The following is a 26,360-nucleotide window of genomic DNA, read 5'->3' as shown; positions in this document are numbered from 1 at the left end:
CCTACTGTGTGGATTACTCTCCATCTAGTGCTGACTTACTGCACTGTTAGTATTGCCAACTGCAAGACATTATGATTTCGGTCTTTTGCCCAGTGTTTTGTTCTGTCATGTCAACTGGATTGCTCGATACAGCAGATTCACTTGAGGGTTCAGAAAATATCTGAAGGAATACGAAAGGGGGTGTGTGTGGAGAAATGAGATAAAACTGGCCTGGATAAGAAGACCTTCAGGAAAAGTTCAAGTTTGTACTTTATTCTTTAGATCAGTGATCCTCAAAATGAATAATTTGGATCCAAAGCCAAACAAGATGACTCCTAGGAAAATGGAAAGAAGTAATTATAATACCCAAATCAGGTTGTTCAGTTTTTCAGAAATAAATAATATTCTCACTTCAATGCAAAGGAAGTGAACTTGTAATTAAAATGCCAATATTTAAATTATGAGCTGACCCTCCTTACTCTTTATGCCTGCTGAGTTTGGTCATAGGCTTCTGAAAGAGAGATAATTCCGTGACCTGGCATGGTCGACTGGAGGACCTTATTTGTGGGCCCAGCTTTTTGGAGCGATTGCAGTTTGTTTGTGCTTAGGTTTGCAAGTCACGTTTCTAGCTGTATCTAAAATAACACTCAAAGAATGGACTTGGACCTTAGAACAGTTCCACCTAGAAACTAGAACTGAAGCTGCCCCTCGGAATGTCATGAGATGCATCTCGTGTTTCTACAGCCAGGATCCATTCTTCTCACCTAGCCTGAGCAAAAGGCATTTTATCGAGGTAACACAGAACTAGCTAGTCTCAAGGACACTTAGAAATACAGTATATTCAAATGTCTTTGACAAAGGAGCTTCATTAATAGTATTCTGCTTATAAGCACTGTAGGTATGGTGGTTAGCTGGCCATTTCTATGCAAAGTCATTTTCACATTCAAACACTAGAAGTCTACTTTTACCATACGTATTCATCTATGTGTATATTACATCATCTACACAAATAATATCTGCACTTGACCAAGTGATCAAAAGCATTTTAGTAACCAGGGTTGTTCTGTAATCACCTAATTGAAGCTGTTTAGAGACCACTGATAATTTCATAATGGACAGTTTCAGTGTGTGAATGACAAGATGGATTTAGAGTTTTCTGAAGTCTATTCTGATGAAAGAATATTATTTATTTAATGACTAGACTCTCGCTTGAAGGCACAAACTTCCAAGCCTTCTTGTGTAAAGAATTTAGGTCTGATAGATATGTCCTAACATACTATGTATGAATTTGGGTGAATAAATTCACTTTTAGCTGCTAAGGAAAAGAGCACGCACACGCACGCACACACACACACACACACACACACACACACACACACACACACATTTCATGCCTTTGTTTCTATCCCCAATAACAAAAATTATGTTCTAAATTTTAAAGATTTAGAAATTTTCTTTCTCCCCAGTGCTGTAACATAACTCAATCCCTTTTACAGTGACAATAGTTGCTTTAGCAGTGTTTCTAATCACTTCTGTTACAATTTTGTTTATGTATTTGAGTTTGGCAACTCAAACAGAAAGGAGAATAGCATTAACTCATCTGAAATGGTCATAATTTGTGTTAAACATAGAGTTCAATGAATACACTTTCTGCCCATTCTACTAACAATCCTAGTAAGAAAGTGTTGACAGACAAGTCGGCATGTCAATGTATGGGATGCTTTACCAAGAAAGTTATGAGAGCTGTAAATGCTCAGAGCTCTATTTTTAAGGGAAGTTCTTCAGGAAAAGGGGGTAGGCAGAAGAATGAGACTTCTATTTTTAACTTAGGGCTGTTCTTTCACATATTGACTAACTCTGACCCTGTTGAACAGACAACCAGGCATGTAGCTTTTGGACCCTTTCGTATTCTGCAAATATTAGGATGCAGCCCATGCCTTCTGATCTGACCCATTCAGATCTCACGTGTTGAGTCCATGATCATTCATTCCGCCTTACACAGCATTCGTTAAAAAGTGTGATGTGGATTTCTTCCCTTCATAGTTCTTTGGAAACCAAGACCTTGTTTGACTGGTTTGCGTGGAATGAAAATAAAATTGTTTTTTTTTTCTTATGGTAAGTTTTATCAGTTTAAACTCTACAAAATGAGCCATGCAAAAATAGACTTTGAAACTTTCATTTGAATATGAATAATAAGGACTTTTATTTATCATAGATTTATATACCAAAAGACTTTTAAACTTTAGGTTTTTAATATACTTTTTATAAATTTGTCCTTTTCCTTTTTGTATTTATTTTGGCTTCCACTATCCTACCTTCCTGTATCTCTGAGTGTTTATAAACTTTTGAAGTTGGGAACAATGTCGTAGACCTGCCCTCTTGTCCTCCCAGGAAGCTGATTAAAATAGTAATAATGCTCACACAGTTTCTTCCCGTAGCTCAGACAGAGGCTAGATTGTACATAGGACGTGTTGGAACAGCTGTGACATCTGCCACTGTGGGGAACATAACAATCGGGACGCAGGCTTCGATGTAGGCAACGGGCTTTAGGAATCCAAACACACTCATGCTAAGACATCATCAGCCTCCAAATAAGAGGCGTGAGCACTTCCCAACAGAAGCTGCCATGCTCGATGCTCTGTTTCCGTAGTGGAGAACCATGGTAATAGGCTGTGTGAGATGGTGGTGAATGGCCAATGCTGAGAACACTGTTGAAGTGAGGGTACATCCCTGACGATGGAGGAAGTGGGGGCAGGGCTAAGGAAGAAGCAAAGCAGCTAGATACTGTGTTCCACCAATCAAGCTTCTCCGTCTCTACAGTTTCTTTTCTCAGACTCCTCAACCCTGAATGGTCTGCATTTGCACCTCTACAGTAGAAATTTGGGCTTTCAGTGTTGGGACATGAAATATATTTTCATCCTGCACGTTCATACTGCATGGAAAACAAAACCAGACAAATGTAGATTGTGAAAAACCTTGTCTAGATTGTAGCAAATGACAACAGTTCTGAAGCAACCTAAATGAAAAGGAACACTTCCTTAGGTGGAAAGAAATGTTTCCACGTGTCTCTTGGTAACAATGCGTGTTGACTGCTTATCTGTCAGGCACTGGTGTAGACATAAGCTTATTTAGTCATCACAACTACACCAGGAGTTACTGGGTGCCATTACCACTTTTTATATGAATACAACGAGACAGAGTTAACTTTCTAAAAGCTAAATGGCACTTAACCACTTGGTCACATGGTAGGTAGTTCTGTCCCAGAGCACATGCTTGAATGTGTGTCTCTGTCAACCACTCTTAACCCTGTTAAATGTTAATAACATTCACCAGGAGCGATGATCTTTTCTGTAAATGCTGTGCCATACTGAGCCAGGCTTTTGTGTTTTCCATGGATAGTTTGGTTCCCAGGTAAACTATGTACGTTCTAGCTGAAGAGGGTGAAATAATAGCCAGTGTCTTCCCTGTGGCAGGTGGAAACAGTCCCAGTATCCAGCCCAGCTCTGAACTGTAAGCTTTCCTTCCTCCACTCTCCGGAGTGACACTAGCACAGGAGGTCCAGCTGACATTAATGGTCTAAGGCATAAACTTGAAGTTCTAGAGTCTATTGAACATCTCTTGGATTAGGATTTAAACTATTATCTTTGTGGAGAGTACTTTCTTTGATTTTGGTGGAGATATGCAAAAATTTCAGTTTTAAAAGTGATTAGTAGAAAATGTTTTAACTTAATATACGCATGGAGTAGTAAGATGTTGACGATTCTGTTAGGGTTACGATAGTAGTTAACCTAAAGAGCAGGGTGTAAATACATGTCTTTGGGTTTTATATTTAGTTCATTGCAGTAAATTTGAATTTGATGTGGAAACATAGCTGCGTTTTCCTGACAGTTGTAAGTGTAGTTATCACAACTGCTGCTTCTTCTCCCACGGCTGAGTGATTTTCTAAATATAATCCCAAGCACGAGCTTCCTTTCCGTGAAACTTCATTCTAAAATGAGCATCATGAATGTCCACAGGGGAACACAGGCAGTGCACTCTCAAGGTACATACATGTGTCTATTTTATCGGGAACATACTATGTTTCTTATTGCTATGTGATACTTTTGCTCTGCCTCAGCGACCTGAATCTTTGTAGGTAGATTGCTATGTAGATTTTCGTCATGGGGAATTTGAGATCTCTAGTAAGGTCTTCACCCCACACTAAACTTTAGTGTAAAAATCAAATCACTCTGTTTAGCTGAACAAAAATTATTTTTTAAAAATTCAGTGTACAATGTTTCCTTACTTATTTCTGCAATATATAGAGGTCAGACGACTACTTGAAGGGGGAATTAGCCCTCTCATCCCACAGTGTAGGTCCCTGGACCAAATCAGGTCCTCCAGCTCTCTGGCAAGCTCCGGTAACCCTAGAGCCACATTAAAGGCCCCAAACTATTCATGAGGGAAGTTATGTTCTGTATCAGCTACTTCTCTAACTCCTTTAGGGAGGCATTTCCATATGAATCTTCAACAGATCTTTGAATGATACGGTCTTACTCCTGTTTTTAAAAGAACAATTAAGCTGGTTTTATTAGAATGAGAAAGGGTATTTTTGCTAATCTGTCTAAGATTATGTATGTATTGAATAGAAATAAGTTGCTTAGGCCTAATTCTGGAGGAAAAGTTTGGATTTATACAGATCGAGATATAACTATAAGCCCACATGTGATGGCGTATGACTGTAACATAGTGCTCTCTGGAGGATGAAGTGGAAGGGTTAAGTTTGAGGCCAGCCTTAGCTGGACACTGAAACAGAGGCCAGCTTGAGCTAATCTGCCACTCTGTCACCGACAAACAAACAAAACTGTTTAATAAACATCTTACTAAGTAAAAATAATGCAAACTTTTATAAATACTATTTTACCTAATAATTGACTTTTAGCGAAAGTAATGCTTTTCGCTTATTTTTACCTAATACTGCCCTCAGTTCCTGTTCACCTCATTCACATGTCAAATGGTTAATGATAAGAACTTTAGGTCCATCAGGGAATTTATTACCCACACAAACGACAACAGCAACCCGATGCCAGGACTCCTCTGCTAATTAACAGTTACCACAGGGCCACACTGAAATACATTTTAATTACCTTCAGGATCTCTTAGGAGCCCAGGACTCTAAAGTAATGCAAAGGTTTATGAGCGCTGTGGTTTCATAGTCTCTGCCCAGGTGTTCCCATCAAATCTCAGGGAGGTGTGATGCTTGTGCTTGTGGCCTTTGCTTTCCCAACTTTTAGGTATTAATATAACAGACAAAACCAGAACAAACCATTCTTCTCACAACTATAAACTCTCCTTTTTTTTTTTTCAGAAGCAGACTTGATAGTAGTTGTTATTAGCATGTGGTAAAGGTTATGTAGAAAATGCTTACTTAAATACAGTTTATGAAATCTATCTTTAATTATAGCTTACACGGCACTATTTATCATTGTTGAACAGTAATTAAAAGTTAAAAATAGCCAATACTTTGGTTTAGAAGAACTGGATACTAAAATAATTATTTTAAGGTTTGTTTTATGGCGTAATTGTGGATTTTGGCTTACAATTTCAGTAGATGTCTAACTTATCTCTGACTTTAGCATTACTTATTAATCTCTGTGCCCTTTGGTCGGAAGTCTGGGGACAAACCACAGAAGCGGAGCATGACTAGGCTAAAGACCTTGTTTATTTTTCCTTTGTGTCTGAGACTAATCTATTTTAGAAACTCAAAACATCCTCAAAAATTAACATTGATTTGGGGTTTGGTTGGAAAGGGGTTGGGAAGAGAGTAAGAAGTGCACACTGGGTTCTAAACTGCAAGTCAGGGCTGCTGGGACCGCTGGTGTTTGTCAGGTTCCCACCCCCACAGGGATCATAGATGGGTGGAGCCCAGCCTTTGGATCTCTGGTTTTGCCCTTGGATAGTGGAATACATGGGCGTGCCCCATCCTCAAATAAAGTCCTGAGATTAGAAACTTCAAAACAACATATTAGTTGGCTTTGGCTCATGAATTCATATTTAATATGTGTAAACATGGAGACGCTGATGATAAGGCTTCTGGCTATGGATACCAAAATCATTTGTTCATACTTCTGGTTTTTAATTAAAAAAAATCCATTTGGGTAGCAGGGTTGTATTGAAATAACTTGTTTTAGAAAGATAAAACTGTAAATGCCTCTCATAGCTTTTATGGGTTTAAGTCTGACACAGGATCAGGACATGGGGAAACAAGGTATGGCAAGATATTATGGGATGTTCTTTATACCCAAGATGCCATTGACCTCCCATTGAATATGTACTGTCCCTGCATCTGTCTTCTATTATATCAATGGGATTCCTTCCAGAATCCCATCCCTGTAAGTTAATTGCAAGTAGGCTTTATATTTAACAAGGCAATGTTGATTTCTCAAAACATGAATTAAATGTAGCAATTTTTAATTTCACTTGAAATGACACTTGAATAGTTTTATGATTTGAAAATGTTTAAAATATATAAAGATACACTAAAGTTTGTAATCTGGTGGTGGTGCCACATACCTTTAATCCCAGAACTTGGGAGGCAGAGGCAGAGGCAGAGGGGCAGAGGCAGAGAGAGAGGCAGAGGGGCAGAGGCAGAGGGAGGAGTGGAGGGGCAGAGGGACAGAGGGACAGAGGGACAGAGGGACAGAGGGACAGAGGGGCTGAGGCAGAGAGAGAGGCAGAGAGGCAGAGAGGCAGAGGAGCAGAGGCAAAGAGAGAGGCAGTGAGGCAGAGGCAGAGGGAGGGGTGGAGGGGCAGAGGGACAGAGGGACAGAGGGACAGAGGGGCTGAGGCAGAGAGAGAGGCAGAGAGGTAGAGTGGCAGAGAGAGGCAGAGAGAGGCAGAGGCAGGTGGAGCTCTGTGAGTTCAAGACCAGCCTGATCTACAGAGCAAGTTCGGGGACTACATGAAGAAATTTGTCTCAAACAAACAAAAATAAATAAGTAAATAAATAAAGAAAGAAATACGGAAAGAAGGAAGGAAGGAAGCAAGGAAAAAAGAAAGAAAAGACAAGACCTTAAAATTTAAGTTTTTTACACTTTTATTAATACTTGAAGCAATTCTATGTCAACTGATTAAATAGATCCTTTTGTGGTGAAGCCTTAGTACTGATTTTTAAGGCTCCATGCTGGTTATTTCATGTTCACTAGATGAAGGAACATATTTTATATGGTTTCAGCTCCACTATAGATAGTATGCCATATTCAATTTTTAATTCCAATTGACATAACTTCATAGCAGATGTCTTCCACACTTCTTTCTAATTACAGTCGCTTCATAAGTGTATCTTTCATACAGCGTTGACTGTTTGATTGTACATTAGTTGAGAATGGTAACAATATAGCACTGGGCTCTGTTGACTCATTTCCAGATCATATCACGGAGAGCAAGCATGAGCGAGCCTGCTGTTCTGTGCTGCCCATTGATTTCATAAGGGATGTAGCAACTGCTGCACTATCAAGAATCTGGTTTTCTTCATCACAATTTTCCTGGAACGGAGTATATCATTTGCTAAGTATATTTTAAATCTGCCCTGTTTTCCAGGCTCTTAAGAATGAGGGTGATGGATTTTAGCACGTAGCCACGTTTATCCGTAGAACCAAGGTATTTCCTTGGAAGCGGGGTGCTGTTCACAATGCCATTCATAATACCAATTTTGTAACTATACAAGCAGATGACTCTCTAAATCATTGGTATCAAAGGTTTTAAAAGGGCAAATTAATCTCAACAGTCTAGAAAGGATAAAAATTAACTGCCTGGCTATGACAGTCACATGATACCTAGCATAGTAAACAACAACTACAGTGAATCCAAAGAGCAGTTGTCAATGAACTATTGTAACTCTTTTAGTCTATGTTCCCTTGGTTTGAGAGAAACAGCTTTTTCTACATATTAACCCTTGGCTATTAAACCCCTTAGCAAACCAAAAAATAGATCGTTGCTCACAAGTACCAAAATATCTAGATGTTTGTCTGTCTTACAGTTTTTGAGTGAGTCCACCTCTTCTCTGCCAACTCTGTCTGCTTGCCTTACCAGCATGGTCATTAGCATCACTTATTATAATGGAGCATGTGTGAAGTGCTTCCTACAAGGATATGCCATCCCTTTCATATTGTTTAATCTTCACCTTAGCTCTTAGGGAAGGATATTTTACGATTCCATTTTCAGATGTGGAAACTGAAATTAGAGATGTCACTCAATCAGGAAGCATAGACACTGGAATCTGACTGAGGCATCTCTCAACCCCAGCCCCGAACTCTAACTCTGTAGTTGAACCCTTGAGGAGATTGGCTAAGTCTCTTTTGCTGACACAGCTCCAATCAGAGTTGAGTCAGTCTAATAACATGGTGGATGCTAATTCAAAGTGGAAGTAGTCCAAAGTTGTAGACAACTCTGGCTCTTAAGGTCAGTCAGAGAGGTTTTCTTCACTTTCAGGAACTGTCAGTGTTTTTACTGCTAGCCTTGTCTGTCCAACTGAACAGAAGGCTCCCGAGAGAAAGGATGCAACCATCTGTTTCTCTGACGCTAGAATTGTTCTTAGTATAGTTACAATTATACCACCCAGTTCAGTCTTCACGATCTTCTCTTTGATTTTCCCTTGCTTCTTCTACACCCACAACTCTCCAAGCTCAACATGAATAGGCTACAGCAAGGATGAATGGAAAAGTCACAGATTTTGGATGGACATAGAGCGGTTTGATATATAGATCTGCCAGTTCCTGTTCTCCTAACTTTGTAGGCTCCAATGCTATATCCATGGCTCAATTTTCCTTTCATTAGAATGCATGCAATAATAACTTTGCAAAGTTGTTTGGAGTAAATGAATGAGTAAATGTAAGTATATATGTTCTGTATGATTTTTTGCTACGTTGTGATACCATGACCAACACTGCTCCAAAATTAACCCTGACTGGGACACTGAAAGAATAGAGATGTTATGACCAGATGGATAAGTGGCAGAGAAGTTGGGATCAGGCAGTCTGGACACTCTCTGAAGAAACTGCAGGAGCCTTGGAGCCTGGTGTATTTATTATACATTTGATATATGGAAGATGAAGTTATTGCACACCCTGCACAAGGAGACAGGGTTATGATACACAGGTATAAAGAGGTGGGGCTTATGGTATACGGCTGGATCAAGGAGACAGGTTTAGCTAATCTCATTAGGAGCAGTCTTCAGGCATCACACTCTGGAGAAAAGCCATGGTAGATATGTTCTTCACACATTATCAACATGAACTCAGACCAGAGGAAGGCTTCACTATTGCCATGGGACTGAGAATAGTATACTTGACACAGTCATGACATGGTCATGCATACATCACTGGCACCCTTCACTCAGGACTTCCCACACTTGGGGCTTCCTCTCTTCCTCATCCCACACAAGGGTTACTTAAGCCATCCTTTTGTATTTCTAACTCTGTGTTTAGTTAACATGATTCAGAGATGCTCCTTGTTTGTGCCTCTGCTCAGTTTAGGAAATCACAGTATTCCTGAAACACGATGGTGCTCATAGACTATTCCTTTTCTCTGCCTTTATCTGAAGGACTGCCAGAAGATATGCCACGCCTGACTGACAAGACTCTCATTAGTCTTGAGGAAAGAGGATATTCTTTTCATTAATTTTTACCATTTCCTCTCTTTTATCCCACTGTGTCCAACAGGCCATTCTCCTTTGTAACAGTCTCTTTATGCTAGCACCAAAGCTTTTCTGAAAGTTTGCAGTCTTCATTTCAGAAATGTATTTTAGTGACCTGTGGCACCTGTAACCCCATTTGACACTAAGGTTGGAGTATTTCCACAAGCTTAAAGCCAGCACAGGCTACATATACACAGTAAGCTACTAATCTAAAAAATATGCCTTTGAATCAGGTCCTTAAAAGAGTGCAGTGCCCACCAGTCCCCAGCCCTTGTTCCTGTGCGTCAGGTCTGTGGTTGTGACTGCACAGACTTTTCCCCTGGGTCCTTGGCTCTTGACTCTCAAGGCCTGAGTGTGCAGGACAGTAGTGCATCCTCCTCAGGCCTGGACCGTGCCGCTCCATTTCTTTCTGAGCGTAGCTGCACTGATTTTGGACAATCATAAGAAGGGTACCTCCTTGGGAATACTCCAGTACACAGACCTTTAAAGATGGGGCCTTGGGAAAACTTGAATGATCCACAGAATTACACATTAACTTTTTAAACAGACTGATACTGTTTTTTTGGGGGGGGGTTGTTTTTTGTCTTACACTTAGAATTCTGTTGTTTCCTTTACACACCTCAGTTCATCCTTTGCTCATTACAAACTGTCCTATACATCATTTCCAAAGTACACTTTCTTATTTTTTAATATGTTCGGCTACTAACAGCATTTAAGAACTGGGGTATCTATCATAGCAAACCACAGAACTGACTGGGAGACCTCTTCCTGTTGTGCCTAAATCTGCTTCTCAGCAGCGTCTCCACATTCACAGACAGTGGTGAAACAGAAAGTCTTCATTAGGATATAATCTCATAAATATGCGGCTGGAGCCATTGGAGCCTTGTCGGGCACCAAAGGGAAGAGAAGTGCTTGGTCTTGCCAAGGCTGTGCTGCCCCCTCCCCCAATGTCAGGGCGGGGAGGTGGGAAGGGGTGGGTGGTTGGGTTGGGGAAAGGGGATAACATTTGAAATGTAAATAAAAAAATCCAATAAAAAGTAAAAATATGCAAATGTTAAGGTATGTGGATAGTTCAAAATCTGCTGTTGAGAAAGCAGATGTATCCAGACTGAAGCCTATAGACTGTGTGCTGAATATTGGTGCTTGGAAACTGAAAATGTCAAATTGGCAGGGAGCAATGTGACCATTGCTTGAAGGCTCTTGAAATGGACCCTTCAAATACTAAGGCACTATACCGAAAAGCATGAGGATAGCAAGGATTAAAAGAACATGAACAAGCATTGGCTGATCTTAAGAAGGTGCATGAGATAGCCCAGAAGATAAAGCTCACCAGGCAGAATTGCTTAAAGTCAAACAAACATTAAAGGCACAGAAAGATAAAGAGAAGGCAGTGTATGCAAAAATGTTTGCTTAGTAAGGATTAACATTTTCGTAACTATCATACATTGATTATGTAAAGGACAATGTATATTACTGTCTACATGATCCCTGATGTATTTCCCTTGATCTCTATCATTGTTTACATAGCAGTGCTGACATAGGTTCTTTCTTAATAAAGGGTTAGGAAATACAGGAAAATAAAACAAAAATGGATGCAAGCTGTAATTTTCTAATGAAATAGTCAAGTATATCTGTAACCACGTTTAATCTGTTTAAGGGTTGTTACTGCAGATCCAAATTATTTCTTAGTATACTTGATTTAGGGGGCAGGAGCTTATTGTGTGGCTCAGGGTGGCCTAGAACATGCGAACCTCCAGTTTCAGCCTCCTTAGTGCTGGGATTACCATGATGCCAAGCACTGTGGTCTTTTAAATATAATTATAACTAGAAAAATGAAAGCTCTTCCTCCAAGTAATCTCTTTTCCTAAAATTTGCTATAGTTGTAAGATATAAAGTTCTAAGTATTCAATAACTGAAATACAGATAATAGCTCAAGATCATAAGCATTTGTACCACCAAAATAAAACAGTTGACAAGTGATTGTTATTCTGTGATGTTGCTATAACAAAATGCCATACATTTTATGTGGCTTTGCCATTTCTAAAGAATATGATTTATAAATGTGTGAACTGTTAACTCTTTGAGAAATTCAACTGGTATATTCTGATCATATTCACTTCTGCCCACTCCCAGCTCCTCGTGTCCCCAACCCGAGCTCTATAGCGTCTTCTTTCTTCTTCTTTTTGTAAAAACAATCTATGCTGCTTCTGTTCTCATGGGCTGAGCCACCCACTTATGCATGGCTGACCTACTGGGGACCATCCTCTTGAAATAATCTGTCTTCGATTCCCAGAAACCACCAACTGTCAGTAGCTCCTCAGACACAGGCTTTGTGATTTTAAACATCTTTGATTTCTTGCATTTCTGGATGTTGGAATGTTCTAGATCAAAGTGGCTATAAGGTCTAATGAAGGCATCTTTATTTTTTATATTTTTATTGGATATTTTATGTACTTACATTTCAAATGCTTCCCCTTTCTCCCCTCTCCCTTCCCTCTTTCTTCCCCCTGCTTCTGTGAGGATGCTCCCACTTCTACCCACCCACTCCCACCTCCCTGCCCTGGCATTCCCCTACACTGGGGAAATAAACAAGCCTTCATAGCACCAAGGGCTTCTCCTCCCACTGATGCCGGACAAGGCCATCCTCTGTTACACATGTGACTAGAGCCATGGGTCCCTCCATGTGTACTCATTGGTTGGTGGTTTAGTCCGTGGGAGCTCTGAGAGGTCTGGTTGTGTTTACTTAGTGTTTCCTACACTGTGTCTTCACTGTGTAGCCGTGGGTCTCTGTTTTACCCTTTTCAAGGATACTCATACCATTCATGAGCAATGACTCTATGGTAATTTTTGTGGTAAATGATTAACATTTTAAAATTATTTTTGTAATGGACCAAGCTCATCAAAATGATGTATTTTATCAGGTGAACTAGCATAGTTCTAACGCTGCTCTTTTTCCTTTTTATAAAGTTACATTGTTTTCTAAACCATAAGCAACAGTGGAAATGTTACAACATTATTACATAAATGTATTTATTTTTTTAAAAAATCTAACCCAAGTTATGCAGTTTCTAAATTTCCTGTTGTGGATATCATCAGTGAGATGTTTCCTTGTAAACTGCATAGTTACCTTCCATTTCTAATCGATTTCTGATATCATTTACCACATCCGATATTGTATAACTGTCCATCTATCTATCTGCCAATAGATACATCTGTTTTCTAGCTTTCAAATTCCATCAAGAATCCAAGCAAGGCATTTTTGAAATAGACCATTCATACACACTCTTCTGATCCTGTCAATAAAACATAGTCAGAAGAGTGTGTGGTCCTTCCTGCCCAATTAGAGGTAGCTATCTTCCTGACTGAGGATATGTTCTCCCTGAGCATCTCTAATGTGGACATTCATCCCTGGGAATATGCCTTTCCGTCTTGTATGTTTACATAAGTGATATCTCTGTGTGTTCACAGTTTGGACCTCCCATTTTCCCTTCTGTCTGACATAGTTTTATGAGACTTCTTTTGTATTTTGGTTTCCTGAAGCCTTGCCACCCTCAGTCCCCTATCTCTTACTCATCACCCCTCCCTAGGCATTCCGTGACCCATGTGGCCTTCTGAGTCCACACTTATGGCAACACCCACTAAAGATCTCCAGCAGGATATCCTTAAGAACCACAAATGTTGTCCTTCAAAATATGAGTTTATTATCATTTCTCAAGGCCTCATCTTCTGATTTGTTGTTAAAGTTAGTTCTGGTGATTTTGATCCTTTGTAACTGCTTCAGTGCCCAAATTCTCAGAAACTATAAGTAAAACGAGCAGTTGAAGCATGAAAAGTAATACATGTATATGATCAGTAAAACCCACAAAGTTCTAGCCTGTCTCGGTTGGTTTACTTTGAGTGTTATCTCATCAGAGTCAAAGGTGTGGGCTGCAGCTCAGTGGACCGCTGTGCTTTGAGAAACACTTCAGTGAGCATACCATGTCCTTTCATCTTCAATACATGCCCTGCAAGTGTAAAGGGGACAGTGCCACTTCAGGGTCAAAAGAGGATTCTTAGGCAAGGACCAAATGGCTTGCTAGTCACATTGTGCTTGATGCGGGGGTTCTAAGAACCATAAGCTGTAAATGGGAAGCCACCCTAAGTCACAGCTCTACACCACAGAAGACTGGGAGGACAGACTTACATGCTCTCTGTCCTACGTCTGTCCCACATGGGCTGCACTGAATGAGTTGCAGCACTTTCTGCCTTAACTCACAGAGCTGCCAATGCATGGGCGGCACCAGCGGTTCCTTAAGCCACTTCAAACCCCTCTTCGCCTGATTTCATGTTCTTCTGAATAATCTTTCTAAGATATTTATGTTCTTTTATCTAATATCAGAAAAATGAAAATATTACTGGGCTTGCTGAACTTCTTAGTATATTCTCCATGATACATGCTAGACGTGTGAAGCAGTCATGATGTAATGCCAGGTTATATTTCTGGCCGTGTCTAACTCTATCCCATGCATTCTTTACTTTGAGTGTGCACTGTGTGGCGGTCACTGTACGACACAATATGCTTGTGTTACTTTACTTCTTCATTTTTAAACTTTTCAAATCTTTCTGTTTATTCAGAACTCTTTCCTCCATTCTGTTATCTTCCTTTCATTTTTCCTTTTTTCTTTTTTTTTGTTATGTTTTGTTTTGAGAAATGGTTTCACTCTATAGCTCAGGCTAGCCCGGAACTCTCAGGGATCCACCCTTGTGCCTCGGTCTCCCATGATTTGGGGTTACAGGTGAGATAAGCCATACCATGCTCAGGAAGTCCTTGTCCGGTGACCTGTGCAACTCTACATCCTACCAATATCTACCTAGCAACTCCCATCAAAGGAGCTAATTGCATTTAAACCTTTGTCCTTTTTTATATGGTCTTGTACTCCAGCAGCAGTGGTCTCTCAGAAACCTGCTAGAAATACAGAATATTGGCTTGACCTCATTAACCAAGTCAGTATCTATACATGTAACTAATTCCCTTCAACTCTGGCATTGCTGATGGCCTAGGCATTAGACACAGCTTTTATCACATTAGCTACGGACACATGATGTGGCTTCTATAGACTTTAAGTTTCTAATACAGGTACAGTACCATGTTCCATTTGGAACTCTTAAAACCTTCCGAGAAGCATACACAATGGACTCTTTATATGTTTACTGAGTGACCTAATTTGTATTCCATCATTCATCCTTTGGGCATGTATGATCTTCAACAAAATCATATTTAGAGTCTAAGTGCTTTCAGTGCTAAATAAATGTATTTGTTTCCTTGAAGCAGAAGTATTTATGGCGTCTGAGACCAAGCCTTTTAAACTCGAAGTACTGCAATGCATGTTTCACAGAAAGTGGATGGATCCATTACATAAAGGGATATTTTTAATAAGTCCTATAAATGAGATCTGTTAAGATGTTTATAGATGATGATAGAACAGTTTAATGACAAAAGCAAGTTTTGGATTTTAATATATATATATATATATATATATTGTAAAGTTTCACCAGAAGTTAGAAATTTCCCATAAAATCCATTGAAAAGGAATTTATTTTTAAAAATAAAAATAGATTCAAATATATACTAAAATGTCACTATACGAAGGCTGACAAGATGACTCACTAGTTAAGAATACTGTCTGTCCTCCCAGAAGACCCAGAGTTCCAACACCGTCACTATAGCTCTCAGCCATCTCTAATTCCAGTTCTGTGGTATCTGATGCCTTCTGATGGCCATGGGTATGCATGCATGGGGGGGGGGCACACAAAAACATTTAGGAAATGCACTCACGTGTATAAAATAAAATATAGAGATATTCAATGTAAATATTAGTAAAATATAAATCTAAAGTTTGAATGTTTTATGTCATTCTCATTTTGTTTTACATGGTGCGTATTTTTCTAAATAACTTGCAGTCATTAGTTGGTCTAATATAAACTATACTGCATATCATCTAAATGTTTACTGTTGCATCACTGTGTATGAATTTTTTTCTTGTGCAGTGTTAAAAATGCTTTAGTGACTGTGAACTACAGAAAGATTGAGGTTTGCTTTTTTAAGTTAGAAGACAGTTACATTAGAGTTGAAAAGGAAAACCCTAGGGCAGGTACATGGTAAATCTCAGTCGCTCCCAGAAAAGAATGGACACTTAAAAGCCAAGCCACTTGAGTTGAAGCAGCGTGGAAGTCAGCAGTGTAGTGCTGTCAGTAGCATGTAGCAGGTGCATGGTGGGGACTAGAGCTGTAGAGAAAGGGGGGAGGGAGGCCAGAGTGCTATGGAGATCAGCTTGGAGCACAGGGTTTCTGAGTAATTCCAAAATCAGACAGAATTCAATAGCAGCATGGCACAGAATGGAAAGAAATAAGTTCCCCCCCTGTAATATGTGAATTTCTTTTTGAAAAATTATCTTTAATCTTTTTTTACAGTCCAGTCTACCCTCCAACAGTTTCTCATTCCATTCCTCTACCCGTACCCCTGTCTCAAAGAGGATGTCTCTACCCTACCCCCACCCCACCAGACCAACCCCCACCTTGGGGCCTCAAGTCTCTTGAGGATTAGGTGCATCTTCTCTCACTGAGGCCAGACCAGTGTCCTCACTGTATATGTGGCTGTATATGTGTCAGGGACCTCATATCACCTAGTGTGTGCAGCCTGATTGGTGATTCAGTGTCTGAGAGATCACAGGGGACCAGGTTGTCCTCCTTCACACCTTCTTCTAGCCTTTTCCTAATTCAACCACAGGTTCCAATTTTCTGTCCATTGGTTGGGTATTAATACTTGCATCTGTCTCAGTCAGCTGCTTGTTTTGCCTCTCAGAGAATAGCCATGCTAGCCTCCTGTCTGTAAGCACACCATAGCATTATTAATAGTGTCAAGCCTTTGTAACAATACCATACAGTTTTTATGACTATTGCTCTGTAATACAGCTTGAAGTCAGGGATGGTGATTCCCCAAGAAGTTCTTTTATTGTTGAGTATAGATTTCGATATCCTGGTTTTTTTGTTATTCCAAATGAATTTGCAAATTGCTCTTTCTATCTCTATAAAGAATTGAGTAGGAATTTTGATGGGGATTGCATTGAATCAGTAGATTGCTTTTGGCAAAGTGGCCATCTTTACTATATTAATCCTACCAATCCATGATCATGGGAGATCTTTCCATCTTCTGAGATCTTCCTCAATTTTTTTCTTCAGAGATTTGAAGTTCTTGTCGTACAGATCTTTCACTTCCTTGGTTAAAGTCACACCAAGATATTTTAAGTTATTTGAGACTACTGTGAAGGGTGTCACTTCATTAATTTTTTTCTCACCCTGTTTATCCTTTGAGTAGAGGAAGGCTACTGATTTGTTTGAATTAATTTTATACCCCGACACTTTGCTGAAGTTGTTTATCAGGTTAAGTAGTTCTCTGGTGGAACTTTTGGGGTCGCTTAAGTACACTATCGTATCATCTGCAAATAGTGATATTTTGATTTCTTTCCTTCCAATTTGTATCCCTTTGACCTCCTTTCGCTGTCTGATTGCTCTGGCTAGGACTTCAAGTACTATATTGAATAAGTAGGGAGAGAGTGGGCAGCCTTGTCTAGTCCCTGATTTTAGTGGGATTGCTTCAAGTTTCTCCCCATTTAGTTTAATGTTAGCTACTGGTTTGCTGTATATGGCTTTTACTATCTTTAGATATGGGCCTTGAATTCCTGATCTTTCCAGGACTTTTATCATGAAGAGGTGTTGAATTTTGTCAAATGCTTTCTCAGCATCTAATGAAATGACCATATGGTTCTTATCTTTGAGTTTGTTTATATAGTGGATTACATTGATGGATTTTCATATATTAAACCATCCCTGCATCCCTGGAATGGTGCCTATTGATCGTTATGGATGATCGTTTTGATGTGTTCTTAGATTCAGTTTGCAAGAATTTTATTGAGTATTTTTGGGTCAATATTCATAAGGGAAATAGATCTGAAGTTCTCTTTCTTTGTTGGGTCTTTGTGTGGTTTTGGTATGTTATTGGTACAGAGACAGGCAGATAGATAAGTGGAACAGAATTGAAGACCCAGAAATGAGCCCACACTCCTATAGCCACTTCATCTTTGACAAAGGAGCTGAAACCATCCAATAAAAGAAAGATGGCATTTTCAATGAATGGTGCTGGTTCAACTGGAGGTCAGCATGTAAAAGAATGCAAATTGATCCATTCTTATCACCATGTACAAAGCTTAAGTCCAAGTGGATCAAGGACCTCCACATCAAACCAGATACACTCAAACTAATAGAAGAAAAAGTGGGGAAGAGTCTCTAACACATGGGCACTGGGGAAAATTTCCTGAACAAAGCACCAATGGTTTATGCTCTAAGATCAAGAATAGACAAATGGGATCTCATAAAACTGCAAAGCTTTTGTAAAGCAAAAGACACTGTCATTAGGACAAAATGGCAACCAACAGATTGGGAAAATATCTTTACCAATCCTACATCTGATAGAGGGCTAATATCCAAAATATACAAAGAACTCAAGAAGTTAGACTCCAGAAAGCCAAATCACCCTGTTAAAAATGGGATACAGAACTAAACAAAATATTCTCAACTGAAGATTATCAAATGGCCAAAAAGCACCTAAAGAAATGTTCAACATCCGTAGTAATCAGGGAAATGCAAATCAAAACAACCCTGAGATTCCACCTTAAACCAGTCAGAATGGCTAAAATAAAAAATCTCAGGTGACAGCAGATGCTGGCGAGGATGTGGAGAAAGAGGAACACTCCTCCATTGTTGGTGGGATTGCAAACTGGTACAACCACTCTGGAAATCAGTCTGGAGGTTCCTCAGAAAATTGGACATTACACTACCTGAGGACCCAGCTATACCTCTCTTGGGCATATACCCAAAAGATGCACCAACATACAACAAAGACACATGCTTCACTATGTTCATAGTAGCTTTATTTATAATAGCCAGAAGCTGGAAAGAACCCAAATGCCCTTCAACAGAGGAATGGATACAGACAATGTGGTAAATCTACACAATGGAGTACTACTCAGCTATTAAAAACAATGACTTCACGAAATTCATAGGCAAATGGAATGAACTAGAAAATATCATCCTGAGTGAGGTTACTCAATCACAGAAAAACACACATGGTATGCACTCACTGATAAGTGGATCTTAGCCAAAAAGCTCAAATTACTCAAGATTCAATCCACAGAATACAGGAAGCTCAAGAAGAAGGATGACCAAAATGCAGATGCTCCCCCTCCTTCTTACAAGGGGGAAATATTCATAGGAGGGGATATGGAAGCAAAGTTTAGAGCAGCGACACAAGGAATGGCCATTCAGAGCCTGACACACATGTGGCCCATATATATACAGCCACCAAAACTAGATAAGATTGATAAAGCTAAAAAAATGCATGTGTAAAGGGACTGGATATAGATCTCTTCTGAGAGAAACATCCAGAGCATGCCCAATACAGAGGTCAATGCTAGTAGCAAATCACTGAACTGAGAATAGGACCCCCTTGGGGGGAATTAGAGGAAGTATTGAAAGAGTTGAAGGAGCTTGCAACTCCATAAAAGCAACAATGCCAACCAAGCAGAGCTTCCAGGGACTAAACCACTACCAAAAGACTATACCTGGACTAACCCAGGGCTTCAACTGCATATGAAGCAGAGAATAACCTTGTTGAGGCACCAGTGGAAGGGAAAGCCCTTGGTCTTGCCAAGGTTAGACTCCCAGTGCAGGGGAATATGGGGAAGAGCAATAAGGGGCATGTATAGGGGGAATACCTGTATGGGGAGGGGAGGGGAGGAAATGGAGGCTCATGGACAGGAAACCGGGAAGGGGGATAACCTCTGAAATGTAAGTAAAGAAATATATAATAAAAATTTTTAAAAAAATAGTGTCTAACATTGAACTACCCGAGGACCCAGCTATACCTCTCTTGGGCATATACCCAAAAGATGCCCCAACATATAACAAAGACACATGCTCCACTATGTTCATAGCAGCCTTATTTATAATAGCCAGAAGCTGTAAAGAACCCAGATGCCCTTCAACAGAGGAATGGATACAGAAAATGTGGTACATCTACACAATGGAATATTACTCAGCTATCAAAAACAATGACTTTATGAAATTCATAGGCAAATGGTTGGAACTGGAAAATATCATCCTGAGTGAGGTAACCCAATCACAGAAAAACACACATGGTATGCACTCATTGATAAGTGGCTATTAGCCCAAATGCTTGAATTACCCTAGATGCACAGAACACATGAAACTCAAGACAGATGATCAAAATGTGAATGCTTCACTCCTTCTTTAAAAGAGGAACAAGAATACCCTTGGCAGGGAATAGAGAGGCAAAGATTAAAACAGAGACTGAAGGAACACCCATTCAGAGCCTGCCCCACACGTGGCCCATACATATACAGCCACCCAATTAGACAAGATGGATGAAGCAAAGAAGTGCAGGCCGACAGGAGCCGGATGTAGATCTCTCTTGAGAGACACAGCCAGAACACAGCAAATACAGAGGCGAATGCCAGCAGCAAACCACTGAACTGAGAATAGGACCCCCGTTGAAGGAATCAGAGAAAGAACTGGAAGAGCTTGAAGGGGCTCGAGACCCCATATGAACAACAATGCCAAGCAACCAGAGCTTCCAGGGACTAAGCCACTACCTAAGGACTATACATGGACTGACCCTGGACTCTGACCTCATAGGTAGCAATGAATATCCTAGTAAGAGCACCAGTGGAAGGGGAAGCCCTGGGTCCTGCTAAGACTGAACCCCCAGTGAACTAGACTGTTGGGGGGAGGGCGGCAATGGGGGGAGGATGGGGAGGGGAGCACCCATAAAGAAGGGGAGGGAGAGGGGCTAGGGGGATGTTGGCCTGGAAACCGGGAAAGGGAATAACACTCGAAATGTAAATAAGAAATACTCAGGTTAATAAAAAAAAACAGTGTCTAGCCTTGTAGGCTCCCCTTGAGATGGGTCCTGATTTGGGCCAGTCACTGTACCTCCTTGCTCTCAGCCTCTTCTCCATTTTTGTCCCTGCAGTTCTCTCAGACAGGAAGAATTGTGGGTCAGTTTTGACTGTGGGATGGCAAACCCTTCCCGCTACTTGATGCTGTGTCTTCTTTCTACTGGAGGTGAACTCTACAAGTTCCCTCTCCCCACTGTAGGGTATTTCATCTAACGTCGCTCCCTTTGAGTCCTGAGAATCTCTCACCTTCCATCTCTGTGATAAATTCTAGAGGGTCCTCCAACCTTCTACCTACCAAGGCTGCCTGTTTCCATTCATTCTGCTGACCCTCAGGGCTTCTCTCCTGTTCCTCTGCCTTATAGGGGATCATGTTCCCCCTCTCCCCTCCCTTCCCTTTTCTCACCCATGTCTTCCTCTCCTTCCTCCTATGATTGTTTTCTTCTCCTTCCCAAGTGGGAATGAGGTCATAGTCATAAGGGAAATGCAAATCAAAATGACCCTGAGATTCCACCTCACACCAGTCAGAATGGTTAAGATCAAAACCTCAGGTGACAGCACATGCTGGTGAAGATGTAGAGAAAGAGGAACACTCCTCCTTTGCTGGTGGGATTGCAAGTTGGTACAACCGTTCTGGAAACTGGTCTGGAGGTTTTTCAGAAAATTGGAAATAGATCAACTGAAGACCCAACTATACCACTCTTGGGCATGTCCCATTGTACCAGAGGAGCACACGCTTCACTATGTTTATAGCAGCCTTTTTTTGTGAGAGCCAGAAGCTGGAGACAACCCAGATGTCCCTCAACCCAAGACTGGTTACAGAAAATGTGGTTCATTTACACAGTGGAATATTATTCAGCTATCAAGTTATTAAACATCATGAGTTTTGAAGGCAAATGAATGGAACTAGAAAATGCCATCCCGAGTGAGGTAACTCAGACCCAAAAAGATATGCATGGTATGTACTCACTAATAAGTGGATATTAGCCAAAAACATACAAAATACCCAGGATACAATCCACAGAACTCAAGCAGGTTAACAAGCAGAAGAAATAGTTAATGGAAATAATGTTAAGGTTATTTGTTCATCCATACTCTGCTTATGGCAGAGGAACTTAAAGAAGCCAATCTAAACTTAAAACATGAGTACATTTCAGGCATAGATGTTGGCTCTCTATCAGAATGGTTGCCCTGTTAAGGCCCTTGGTTCATTACTTCTTTCTTTAATATGGCTCATTTGGAAAAGCCAGTGTAAGGGAACACATGTGCTAACAATGTCATTCAAAAGACAGATGAGAATTTTTTAATGAAGCAACTTCCTGGTCATGGGTTCTGTTTCCTACTGGAATTACTGGTGCCGACATATACTTTGAGTGATGACCTAGCAAATTGACCACATGTCAAGGTCACACGATAGGTCCATTTTGCTGAATAAAGCACAAACAGACTCAGCTGACTGGGCTCCTTCTCCCCCAGGCCTCTGACCTGCATGTGGACACACAATTCCATTGTGCTGTTGGGTCTGCAGATGGATTTGCAGGACGCAGACCCAATATATCATTTTTCTCAGCAAATTCCCATGTTCACGTGGCTAAGTGTTTTAGGTTTTCTTAATTATATTTAAAAAGCAGCCTCATGCTACCATCATCGGATGGTTTTATTACCTTGTCCCATCTGCACTTGTGTTCAACTGGCCACATAAAATGAATGTGGGGAGACTCTACAATTTCAGGTCTAGTATAGAAATTTTTACCTGGGTTTTAATGAATCCTCTCTCAGATTAGGAGTCTGTTCATAAACATAGACTGTTGCATTCAATAAACACTTGCAGCACACTACTCTGTGTGCTTCTTCTAGGCTGGAGGTATAGGGAGGACAGTACCTGACTTTAAAAACACAATAAACAGAGTACCTCATTGCAGGTATCAACTTCAATCCATAATGTATGAACTTGTGCAGTGAAAGCTCAAAGAAGGGGACACTTTCTTTATGCCAGTGGGGCAGGAGCAGATGACCTTGAGCTGAGCACCAAAGGATAAGACTGTTGGTAAGGAAGAAGCATTTGAGAGAACACCCCTTCTGAACAAATCTCATTAGTAAATGAAGCTTACGCACAGGGGCTCTCCCATACATTGGCAAATTAAAATTGAACATCAACTTGAGATGCTAAAGAGTAAAGCAAGACTTGAAGAGCGTGGGATGAGGCCATTATGAAAAACCATGTCATCAGGGAACATGCTGATGCATGGAAGGGGTGAACCAGCATTCAAGAATGGTCCTTGCTCATTTACTGGAGACAGAGGTATTCTGTTGCTATAGAATCAAGTCTGTTTCTAGTTCAAGTCTCTCGCTGATGTGCTTCTTCAGAATTCAATATGATGGTTTCAAAATTATCAAACCATGTATAGTCACGAAGTGTATGGAAGAACCTTTTCATTACTACGTGATATAAATGCATACAGAACAGAGCTGAGTAGACATACAGTTGTAATCACTGTGGAGGCCCTTAAGACGCGTTTCCATGGTTTGTCCATCCCTGTTTCACTTAGAGTTCCTGATTCAACAGGTTTCCTAGGCGATTAACCGAAAGAAATCCCAGCGTGGTTACGAATATGCTCGAAAATCCTTTGCTATGCATTGACTGAGAAAAAGAGCAATCGGTTTCCTATAAATCTGGGCACCTGAAATCTTAAGATCAGTTTGAATACTTGCTGCCTGTCCCGAAGGATCAGCCATGTAAAGCTGACGTAGCAGGCAGCCGTGAAGACAGCCAGCTTCGGGCTTTTTCAACTTTGCTCTTTGTTTTGTTTTATTGTTTCATTTTCCTTCCTCATGTAGTTATAAATTTTCCACTTGCAAGAAGGGACTTCTCGGCATGGCAGTGCAGCTCAGCTTATCTTCCTCCCGGATAAATCTGTGTGTAATTATCTTAGCAGGTGAGAGAATTCAAGGAAGTGGTGACTGCCTAGGAAATGAGTTTGCAAGGCCGTGAGGTTTTTCGTTCATTAGAGGCTTGACTTCCCAAACATCCCACTTCATCTTCACGGAGAAGGTACTTTTCCATCTTCCCGGATCTATATCAAATCTGACCACTAGAAGGTACTCTTCTCTCATCTGTAATTACCTTTTTAAAGCAGAATGTGATTGGGCACTGTTATTTCCACATTCACAAGCCTTGCTGAGTTACAAGACCTAGGAGAACTTAGGGTTTTGTTCTCCGTACTTTGGAAAACAAGTCACTTGGGAAATTCCTCTGTCAAGTTGTTTTAGCTTGTGCTTATTTCTAAGACTAGTACATGCAGAGTTAACTACAGGGAATGAAAAAAATTTTAAGATGAAACTTAAGTCATCTTAATTTGGTCTACTAAGGAATCCAGCTCAACAGCTAAACACTGCAGACCGCGTAGTTAACATTACAGTAGGTGACATTACGTCTCACAAGAAACGTTCTATCAACCTCTTGAGTCAAACCTATAGTATCACAGTATCACATGTAGAAACTTTTATCTTCCCCTTAGTTTTCATGCCACATAGATGTTTCAAATGTTAGCAAAAATAAACAAAAATCGTGGAAAATATATTATCAGAAGGAATGAAGGTAAGCATCAAACACATAGTTCTGGGGAAGCCAGGTCTACTTCTTCTATGCGTGATGTGTCGTCATCTCCTTCCAGGGGTGGCGTTTCTTCAGTTGCAGCAGCACTGGTATCATCCACAGTAGGGTCATCCTCATCAGTACCCAGACCCAGCTTGATCATCCTGGAGATCCTGTTAGCGTGGGTCTGGGGATCTTCCAGACTGAAGCCGGAAGACAGGAGTGCTGTTTCGTACAGAAAGATGACCAGATCTTTCACAGACTTGTCATTCTTGTCAGCCTCTGCCTTTTGCCTTAAGGTTTCGATAATGGTGTGATCAGGGTTTATCTCCAGGTGTTTCTTTGCTGCCATATAACCCATTGTTGAGTCGTCTCTGAGGGCTTGAACTTTCATGCTTCTCTCCATGTTTGCTGTCCAGTCATATGTGCTTGTGACAATACAGCATGGGGATGTCACCAATCGGTTTGACACAACCACCTTTTCAACTTTTTCCTCCAAAATATCTTTCATAATTTTGCAGAGGTTCTCAAATTTCGTCTTTTTCCCTTCCCGTTTCTTCTTTTCGTCTTCATCTTCTGGAACTTCCAGTCCTTCTTTGGTAACTGACACCAAGGTCTTGCCCTCAAATTCCTTCAGCTGTTGCACACAATACTCATCAATGGGCTCAATCATATAGACTATTTCTAAGCCATGCTTTCGGAGATGTTCCACAAAGGCTGAGTTAGCAACCTGGTCCTTGGTCTCACCTGTGATAAAATAGATGTGCTTCTGGTTTTCCTTCATTCTGGTGCAGTAGTCCTTCAGAGAAACCACCTCATCCCCACTCTTCTCAAAGGCTATTTCCCACAGCAGCCAGATGTTTCCCAGTAAACCTTGTAGTTTCTTCTCATAGGCAAAAACTCATAAATTCTTGAGTGTGTCAGTTGTGAGCAGCTGAGAATATTAAGTCACTATAAAAGGTATTATTACAGAGCAAACGATTTTTGTTCGGGGAAGTTTTCAGATTAAAACCTCTCAGAGAAGTACTAGCATGTGCCAGTCTGTCTGTCTGTCTATCTGTCTGTCTGTCTCTCTCTCTGTCCCTCTCCCTCCTTCTGTGTGTGTGTGTGTGTGTGTGTGTGTGTGTGTGTGTGTATCTTTGTGTCTGCGTGGCCTATGTACTGTATAACTTACTTTTTGTTGCTGTAGTGAAAGCAGCTTAGGGAAGAAAGAGTTTATTTTAGCTTATGGCTCCAATGGAAGACATAGTGGTATGGACATGTGGCTGCAGTCAGCTGGAGCATGATGTCAAGTGATCACATCTGCAGTCATACACATACAGCCAAGAGCACAGACTGGGAGTAGGGCAAGATGATAAACTCTCAAAGCCACCTCAGAAGGATGTCCTTCACTAGGAAAGCTACAACTCCTAGAACTTGCACAAGCTCCCCACCAGAACACAATGTGTTCAAATGCCTGAATGTACTCAGTGATTACTCAGTTCAAACCTCCTATCAAACAGATAGCAAAGGCAAGGTGAGTTAGAGAAAATTATTTTTAGTGGCCCACGAAAATGAGTTCAGCATTGGTCTTCTCACAGGGTTACTTGACCCCAAGCACATGATCCATGAGCAAAATTAATCTACAGCTATTACTAATGCCAGAAATAGTCATACCCTGGATTTTTTTTTTTTTGGTTCTTTTTTTCGGAGCTGGGGACCGAACCCAGGGCCTTGTGCTTCCTAAGCAATCGCTCTACCACTGAGCTAAATCCCCAACCCCATACCCTGGATTTTTAAAATGTACTTCCAATTAAAGTTAGTTGCTTCCCTTTTAAAAACATAATCTTTAAACTTGTTCTGCTGGCATTTGAGACCTGCGCCATCAGTCCATTCTCTACAAACTTACTCTTCTTCAAAGTGCATTTGATATTCCTCTTACGGCAACGGCAGAATGCACAGAAACCTGTCAGTGGCACTCGTTTCTAGGGTATGGACAGGCAAGGATGCTCACAGTAGGGGCACGGTCAGTGCTGTGCAAAAGGACAGTGCTATGGTGGGGACTGAGAGATGAGGGGACATCTTGTACAGGGATACCAAAGGAAGTCTCTCTGAGAAAGTCTTG

General features: G+C 40.7%; 1 protein-coding gene across 3 annotated transcripts in view; it reads left to right on the top strand.

Annotated features, from left to right (window-relative positions):
- Positions 1-26,360, top strand: part of Adgrv1 (adhesion G protein-coupled receptor V1) — a 580,259-nt gene that overhangs the window by 314,528 nt on the left and 239,371 nt on the right. The gene's annotated exons all lie outside the window — the stretch shown is intronic.

The sequence above is a fragment of the Rattus norvegicus genome, chromosome 2 (genome assembly GCF_036323735.1).
Source record: "Rattus norvegicus strain BN/NHsdMcwi chromosome 2, GRCr8, whole genome shotgun sequence".
Lineage (NCBI taxonomy): Eukaryota > Metazoa > Chordata > Mammalia > Rodentia > Muridae > Rattus > Rattus norvegicus.
The sequence above is the reverse complement of the archived record's forward strand: the minus strand, read 5'-3'. Positions and strand labels throughout refer to the sequence as shown.